Source organism: Lissotriton vulgaris, chromosome 1_1 (assembly GCF_964263255.1).
Source record: "Lissotriton vulgaris chromosome 1_1, aLisVul1.2, whole genome shotgun sequence".
NCBI classification, from domain to species: Eukaryota; Metazoa; Chordata; class Amphibia; order Caudata; family Salamandridae; genus Lissotriton; species Lissotriton vulgaris.
In genome coordinates, this window is record NC_141685.1 from 766,433,963 (window position 1) to 766,443,162 (window position 9,200).

Genomic DNA, 9,200 nt, shown 5'->3' on the forward strand with positions numbered 1-9,200 from the left:
CACTGGCTCCCGATCCGTAAGCGGATTATGTTCAAATCCTTGACGCTGGTGCATAAAGCTCTGTTTGACTCAGGCGCAGGATATCTACAGAAGAGATTGGCTTTCTATCGCCCTGCCCGCTCACTGCGTTCGGAATCCCTTTTTACGCCCGTGGTTCCACACGTGAGGAAGGCCCGGATTGGGGGGCGCTCTTTCAGCCTCAAGGCCTCTCAGCTGTGGAACTCGCTTCCACTGGAACTTCGCAGCACTCCCAATCTGCTTCAATTCAGAAGGAATTTGAAGACCTGGCTTTTTAATCTTTCTGCTTAGGTGGATTTTCTTCTCTTTTTCTTGGGCTCTTGTTTTTCTTGTTATGTTGTTATACACTGTAGCTTTATGTGGAAAGCGCTGGGACACTCTTTTAGAGTAGCCGAGCGCTATATAAACACATTTTAACATATTAACATATTAACAAGTATTCCTTTCAACCCAGATCTGTCTGACAGGCTACCTGTGGGGAGTAATCAGACCTTTGACAGGCAAGGCCATCAGAATGCTGAAGTATGTAGATGGGTACTAAGACACACCTATCCTTCCTGTGTTGTGGCTGTCTAGAGGGTATGCACAAAGGGTGGCTGTCACACACCCCAGACTTGTATTAGAGACAGGCTTTCAGACACACAGTGCATTAAGTGCAGAAAAATGTCCACTTTCTAAAAGTGCTATTTCTAAAACAGTAATGTTAAATCCAACTACACCAGTAAGGAGGCCTTATAATTACTGTTCCAAAGATATGCAACATAAAAAAGCTACTCCTCTCTGATCAGGAATTACAGCTTAAAAGGGTATTAAGGAATTCTCTATGCTAGCCTATGAGAGGAGAAGACCTCACAGTAGTAAAAAAACAAATGTGAGTGTTTGTCACTACCAGAACACATAACGATTAAACACACATGTTCTACCTTTTACTTACATTGCACCCTGACCTTAGGGCTACTTGGGGCCTACTGTAGGGGTGACATATGTAATAAAAGGAGAGTTTGAGGATTGGTAAGTAGTTTTGAATGCAACAACTGAGTGGCAGTAAACTGCACACACTGGCCCTGCACTGGCAGGGCCGAGACAGGTTTGAAAGGCTACTTATGTGGGTGGAACAATCAGTGCTGCTGGCCCACTAATAGCATTTGACTTACAGGCCCTGGGTACATGTTATACCACTATAAATGGGACTTACTAGTGAGACAAATATGCCAAACAGGAATACACCAATGTCACCATGTTTAGGGGAGAAGCATGGCTAAATAGCACTGGAGGGCCCTCCTCCTTCTCGCTTCTCCTTCCTGGAGCGATGTAGTTCTGGGACTTGGAGCCCCCCGATAGCGCACCCCATTCAACACGTATTGCAGCGCACTAAATAGCATTGATGGGCCATCCTCCTTCTCAGAACCTCTTTCATGGAGTGATATGGTTCTGAGACTTGGAGTCCCAAGATGACACGTCCCTCACAGCAGGTGTTGCAGTGTTCTAATTAGCACTGGTGGGGCCTCCTCCTTCTCGGCCCCTTCTTCCTGGAGCAATGGGATTCTGGGTCTTGGAGTCCCCTGATGGTGCGTCTTGCACGGCAGGGTGTTGCTGCGTGCTAAATAGCACTGATGAGCCCTCCTCCTTCTCTGCCCCTCCTTCCTGGAGCGATGTGCTTCTAGGGCTTGGAGTCATTTTCTGGTTGTAGCTCAGACACAGCCTTTGTACTAGGTTATGGGTCTCATTGAAGAAGCGCTGCTTTAAGCAAGAGTATCCAGAAGAAGGACACAATAAAGCATGAGATCTCAGCAAGTGGTTGCCTTTAGCCTTCCTGAATGGTCATCAGGCATGACAAATAGAACCCCTGCTTAGAAGCTTTGTCACCTGCAACAAGAGAAACCTTCAACCTACCCCTCATTCCTAACATCTTCTTGCCATTACTGAAACAGAACACCGGAAGAAGTAATGAGCAGCCCTTTGCTAAAAAGGACCTTCATGATTTTTTTTGAGTAGCCTTTTGTGCATCCTTCTTTACTTCAATGTCTGATCCACCACCTTCCAGCCACAAAGATGCAATCAATACACTTACACTGTCAAGGGAAGTTGCAGCTGCTCTCCATCATTTCATGCAAAATGCATCCCACTGGTTCATGCACATAGACTGTCATCACATTCTGAGTCTTACTACTACACACTTGTACATATCCACAAAAAATACACACACACATGGAATGTCAACTCAAAGGTCTAAAAGTCACACTGACTATTCTACCAGTCTTGACACTCATAGCCTCTTTGCTGGCCTTCCAAACACTTAACCACATATGTATCTCCACCACCCTTCATCTAGCCCTTAAAGTATCACAGACCGTTAGTCTGTTGCTGAAGTTATCACTGCTGTCCTTGGTTCTCAGTGATTTCACGGCTGGCAATCAGAGCCTTTTATCACTAAGAATCTCTCTTTAGGCTATTCCACCTGAGATGATCTATCTGGAGCCTCCATCACTCCCTCATCTGCTCAAACCTACTTTCTTATATTCCAATCTTGAGCTCCCCTTTGCTGATTGGCAGAACCCTTTGATCCCCCCTTTGTTAGCTATTAACCATGTCTGCTCACTTCAGCCATCTGTTTCTCAACCCCTTCCACCATTCTCCATAGACCACACTCCTTTTAACCCGTCCACCTTTAGATCCCTCTGCTAAGTTTCAGTGCTCTGAGACCTGATCCAACCTCAGGTTACCATGCCAGTATCAGACTGAATTTGCTCTCCCTCAGGTATCAGAGTATAACAGTTCTGACTTTTTATTCCCTTTCACAGGGCAGGTGTAGCATAAGAAGCATACATAACATCAGTGTATAAAAGGGATATCCTAATACATGTGGTGTAGAATAGCATAGGTGTCCTCCTGCTCCTGGTCATTTCTCTTCTCCTCCAGGTGCTTCTCTGCCTTCTGGCATTGGTCCTCCTCCTTGTCCAGGTCCAAGTCCTCCCTATCCTCATCCAAGCAGTTCGGTCATCCAGATAATGATTTCCTGAATATGGCACTCCAAGTTCTTGCCCTTTCGACTCTCATCTACCTGCCCCAGCTCCCATTCCTTCTCGAATTAGCCCTTCCTGGACTCCCTGATCCTGCTACTACAGATCCTCCCTCTGATACTGCTGGTCTGTTGGGTTGTTCTCCACCTAACCTGTCCTCCTGGTTCTCCTAGATCTGGTCTTCTTAGTTTGGGTCATCCTTATCCTCCTTGCCTTGGTCTCTGTGTAGTCATCCATCTGCTAATGTGTCCACAGGTCCTGGTATTCCTTTTTCAGCCTCTTGGGCTGAACCTATTCATTTTGGTCCTGCTCTTGTCCCATTGGTCCTTGTGGATCTGGTTGTCCTAACCCCCTTATGCTCACCAGCCTAGTCCTGATACCCCAGTTCATGGGAATCCTTATTCACTTGGTACTTCTGACTTTGGTCCATTTGGTTGTGACCACTCTGGTTCCCCCAAACCTGTTCCTTATCCTGTTTATTCTTGTCCTCCTAGTCCATCTAATCGTTCCCCATTTGGTCCCTGCTCTTTATGTCCCTAGTCCACCTGCTTCTCCCTGCACTAGTTCTTCTGGTCCTCTTCAAACCTGTCCTGATACTCTTGACTGTGGCCCTCCTTTCTGATTCTGCTCTGCCGTGCCCACTTAGTCTTGAACACCCTTGTTCAGGCCATCCAATTTCAATTTTATTTATTTGATTTCGTTCTCTGCTGAGAACAACAAATTTTCTGATAAAACATTTAAAATTTACAGTTTAAAATGAATTTTTCAATATAATTTTTAAAACGATTTAAAAAATGTAAACAGACTATGACAAACAAATTTGTCTGCTGGAGATTTACATGACATACGTCAATTCTCCACTGATAAGCTATTGTATCTGAACTGTATTAATGTAAAATAGCACTTTCTGGCCTCTACTACTATGGGATTTGGACATATAAATAAGACATGGTTTAGATCTTGGATTCCTCCTTTACATAATTCACATTCACTAGTAATGTTCTCTTTAAAGTTCCATTTAGATGTCAACAACTTAAGAGGCAGTATCCTGAGACGTAAAAGTGTAATACAGCACCGGACTCCATGCTTTAAAGTGAAGTGGGTATAATGTTGTAATTGTTTATTCTCAATGGAGGCGGCATAAAGTTCGTAGTGATGGAGATTAGAACAATGTTGAATTTCCAAGTCAAACTTAGCCTCGGCGCTAGATGTTTTAAAAGAAGCTTTAGTTGTGCAGGAGTCCATGATTTCAGAAGTGCAATTGTACAGTTTAATAGTTTGAAAATAGTAGTCAGATTTTGGCTAAATATATATTTTGTAGATTCATGCTCAAACGTCTCAAATTTTATTAATGAAAAACATGCTGGTGGGTCACTAAGGTATAACGAGAAGAGTAGGGGAGCCAAGAGGCAACCTTGCCTTAGTCTGTTGGATGTATTATTGGATGTGTAAGACCTTTCTCTTTTCCCATTTAAACTTGACACCAAGTTTTGTATGGGGTGATATTATTATGTGGAGGAGATTTGATGGAATTCCCTGGTTTCTGAGCTTGTTCTAGAGTGTAGGTCTATCCACTCTGTCGAATGCTGTTGCAAAATCAACAAGGACAGCATAAACAACCTGTGATTTTGTGACCACGTATTTATCTATGATTGTCTGTAATACTGCAATGTTATCAGTTACAGCATGTTTTGGGCGAAACCCAGCTTGATTAAAAAGGATTACTCCTGTGGAATAGGCACAGTCTTTGAGATGATCCAATATGCCTGCCACAAAAATTCTTCCTATTGCATCTAATAAGGCAATATGTTGATAGTTACCGGCTGTAGACCTTGCGATCTTTATATACTGTTCTATTTAACGTGCAGCAGCGGCTAAATTGTCATTAGTGTTTTCCTCCAGTTCACTTGGGTCTTGCTCCCGATTTTCGCGGCTTAGATTTAGTTTGTATAAATTGGTAAAGTATATTTCCCAGTTCCTTGACATACACTTTATTTTCTCCTATTGGAGAGTTGCCTGACTCCATTGTATCAATTCCTTTTTCCTGAGCTATTCCTTGTTCTGGTTGTGCATTCCTTTGATCAGTTTTTGGGGTTTTTACTTTTCTTCCATAGGCTAACATTGACTGGTTTCACTCTGAAATTCTTCTATGTGTGGTTTTGGAGTTTTAAAATATTCACCTAAAATCAGCCGAAAAACGAATTCCGATTTACTCACCTGTTATCAGGAGAGACCTTGGTGCTGCATATTTTAGCCCAGCACAAACCTGAATTTTTATTTTGATACCTTGTTAGTTCTAAAATAAAACAACTATATCTTTTGATACAAAACAATTGGCCTAGAGTTCAGTTCTTGAGTGTGTGAGACCATTTGCTGACAGTGTGTACAAAAAATGCTTTACACTGTCCTACTACTGTGCTACCACTTAAGAGAGTAAGGTTATATCTAACGTTAGCCTCTGCCAAATCTCTGGGGGTGGTGGACTCTATACACACTGTACCTTACTTTGATCCAGTATATATAGAGCCACTTTCCCACACTAGGCAGGCACAACCTCCCTTCAAACAAAGCCTAAAGCTAGCTCAAGGCCTTCCATAAGAAGCCCAAAAAAAGTTGAGCCCTAACAATCATCAAAAGGAGAATCACAAACATTAAAAAATCAATGTATTCTCATGAATAAATAAAACATTTATGTACAATGCTTTAAAACCATACTCATTATTCATTGCAGACACTCACATTTTTCTAGACTGCAGCACAAAATATCTGTGGTTCCATATACTGACGCTCCTGAAATAAAAGTTTGATTCCTACATTTCTTGATTGAATATTAAAAAAGCATAAACTGTTTTATTCACAAGTGATTTTTCAGTCGTTGTCACCTGTAAAGAGCTTAGCCTAATTCATGCACCTACCTTTGTACAAAACTACCTTTGTACAAACGATTGTACGTGTGTGTATGCACTTACATTCAAATGCCTCACACATTTTGCAAACCCATTGCAAAATGGCTACCACAAAACTATTGCTTGTCATCCCTTTTTTCATCAAGGCCGGATAAAGACCGCCTTCACACTATATATCTGGCCACCAGTCAAATTGTACATCATCTCTACTATTTAGCCAGTGGCAAGCTAAACGGCACAGATAATGTACTATTTTGCCGGCCACTGGATAAATAGCAGAGATTATGCACTATTTGGCTGCCAGCTGGGTAAATAGCCACTCTTAAATGACTACCTATATTCATCCACAAAGAGTGATTGTCCACCAACAGTCATCTCCCTTTTAGCACAAAGGATGTGTTTGCACATTTTTCTCCAGACATTTGTGTACGGCAAGGTGATGCCACCAATGCAACTTATCAGAATGTGTGCACTAAGGCACATAGCTGTTATTGGCTGATTAATTGATGACTAACAAGCAACATTTTCACTGTAGGAAAAGGTAATAATTCAATCAATGACTAATAAGGTTTTTGTATTTTTCCGAAGTTTTATTTAGCACAAACTTTATCCGAAGGTATTAGGTATCAGAAAGATTTACATGAGCACTAGTTGCGTTACATAAGGACACATTCATTTTTCTTAGGCATAGGGGGATTAATTGATATGCCCAGAATCACAAGATGTTGAGAGTCTTTTGCTAGACTCGAACCCGGTTCCCCAGAATTGAGGTCGACTACCCTAGCAGTTAGGCCACATCCTCTCCAAATATTAATTTTGGCTGTCAAAAAAATGTTTTCAAAAAGAAATCTGCTCCTGAAGCTGGACCCTGCAACTATACATTTTGAGAAAAATGTCGCCAAATAGGTAAAATTCTAATCTGCCTTAATACATCTTGTATTAAAAGCATAACCTAGAATCTGGTTAAGAGTCTTTATAACGGTCAGCAGTTTTTAACATTTCTACATAACATTTACAATGTTTTGAACAAGTTGTGCATTTTGTTAAATAGATTTCAAAGGCAGTTATGGCTTTTAACCACAAATTTTAGCTTTCTTAAAAAAAATGTACTTACTATTAAAATTCTAACTTCCAAACGTTATAATTGGGAAATAAACATATCAGCGATTTATAGCTTACCGGGTGAATTCAATTGTTTAGATAACATCTCAATTTTCTCCTAACACTTTTCGAGGGACTAATTGACTTTTGAAAGTCTGCTTCAGTTGTTAAAACGAAATGAAAATCACGTATAACAGACACTTACAGTCAATGGGCTTGGAACTGACGCTTCGTCTCCTGGTGGCACTTCTTTCTTCTTTCAGCCTCTCTTCCTCTCCTGCCCTGTCCTTTCTCAATTGTAGCTTCTAAGCATTTAACCTGCAGGGCTATGGTGTCCTTAAATAACCTCTCAGTCTATAAACACAGATAAGACCTTGTCTGGGTTCCAAAGTACATTGCATTCAGAATGCCGCATGAGTAAAGAGCAAGCACGCACTAGTCTTCATCGACATTTTTTTTTTTCAGCGTGTCACTGTTTTATATAAAAACTAATTTAATTCTATATCTTTGTGGGGTACTGGAAAGCAGATTATAGTCAGGGTCAATGGAATTATGCAGCAGGGGAGTGCCAGATTGTGCGGCAGGGTTGATTAAATTATGCGGCAAGTAAAGGCAAATTTTGCAGCATAATGCGGCACATTTTGTTACAGTAATACTTCAGTATTCGTCATTTTTCACACTGTCAGGGCATTGATTGCACCTCATTAGTGCAGGTTTAACACCCAAATATTGCACTAGCAACAGAAAGGTGACCAGTCAAGCTTTGCAAAGGGCCTTATTCTGCGCTGCAACATGTGTCGCTGCATTTTTAGTAACTTTAGAAATGTTTAAACTAGTAACAAAATCCTTTTTGTTACAGTCTGCAGTTTATACAGCAGATGGTGGATTATGTATCAAGAGCAGCAAATCTATAATTATGCCAAGAACGCCACGGCAGCACAATCTCATAATTCTAATTGGCTTGATTATAGTGTAGAACTGGTGTCAGGGGAGAGATTAATGACTTTACCACTATAAGTTTGAGATGTCACCTATATGTTCATTATTCTTTGCTGATCTGGAGGGCCAACTTATTGAGACTTTTAACCCCACTCCAAATAGCATCTAATAGACTGGGCTAAAATCATATTTCACTGCTATGTCACAACCATTTACAAATAAGCTATATAACATTCCTTTCTTCATTTCCCTTTATTCCAAGCCTTTTAAGAGTTTAGAGAAAGTAACTCTGAACTGTGAAATTAAAGTAATCTTGGACATATTCTGGGGCCTATTGTGATGCCCGGTGGCCATCTTGGAAACAGGACCTACCGGGTCCCGACCGCCTCATTTACACTGTTCGGTCACATACTCCCATTCCTCTATGGGAGCTCATGTTACGGCCGTAAACCGGCTAAAATACAAGCTCCCGTAGAGAAATGGAAGTCTGTGTTCATCCCTGCACCATGTTGCCGGCACCTCAATGTGCCTGCAACACTGTGCAGGGATGAATAAGGCCCCCAACCGAAGGCCGCAGAGGCAAAGGGGCCCTGCTAGGGACCCCCATACTTGTTCTCCGACAGACTTTCCATGTCATGAGGCCTAACATGGAAAGCCTGTCGAAGACCGAGTATTGTAATCCCAAGGGCGGAAAGGCCACCCTTTGGTATTACGGGACAGCCGTCGACTGGCCGATGGGCTCCTTTAGCCCATTGGAAGCCAGCCGGAATAACTGGCCTGTTTAATTTCCGACCGCCAGCATTGTAATGTGGCGGTCAGAAATTAAACCGACATGTGGCCCCTCTGTGTTGTGCAGAGGGATTCAAGGCTTCTATCTTTCTCGATTTCCACCTTTTCCCTTCTCTCTGTTTACCACTATTTTTGACTCTTTCTTTCTCTCCCTTAGATCTAACTCAATGTTATAGTTGTCACTGGTGGAAGTGCTGGTCTTTCATTGGTCAGTATTAGAACTCTGGAATTGTAATCTCAGGAGAGTTCTACGTTTATCAGTTGAGATTTGGAGCTGCCCTGGAATGGTTGGTGAACTCTTGTATTCCAATAAATGCTTATCTTACACTTACCTGGATGGTCTAGTTACTTCATTGGAAGAATTATCACTGGGGACGAGTTGCCTGGGTGGAGGCAGGCATCCACTAACAACCTCTCCTTGAACCTA

At 41.9% G+C, this 9,200-nt stretch overlaps 1 protein-coding gene across 2 annotated transcripts in view; it reads right to left on the reverse strand.

Moving 5' to 3' along the window:
• The window catches only part of LOC147747793 (flavin-containing monooxygenase 1-like), a 534,466-nt gene extending 527,119 nt beyond the window's left edge, over positions 1 to 7,347 (reverse strand). The window contains exon 1 of one of the 2 annotated variants that reach the window (XM_086955881.1): positions 7,251 to 7,347. The gene's annotated coding sequence lies outside the window, so the exon portion shown is untranslated. The remainder of the gene's footprint in view (positions 1 to 7,250) is intronic. The other variant, XM_086955892.1, reaches the window with a different exon arrangement.
• Between the last annotated feature and the right edge of the window lie 1,853 nt (positions 7,348 to 9,200).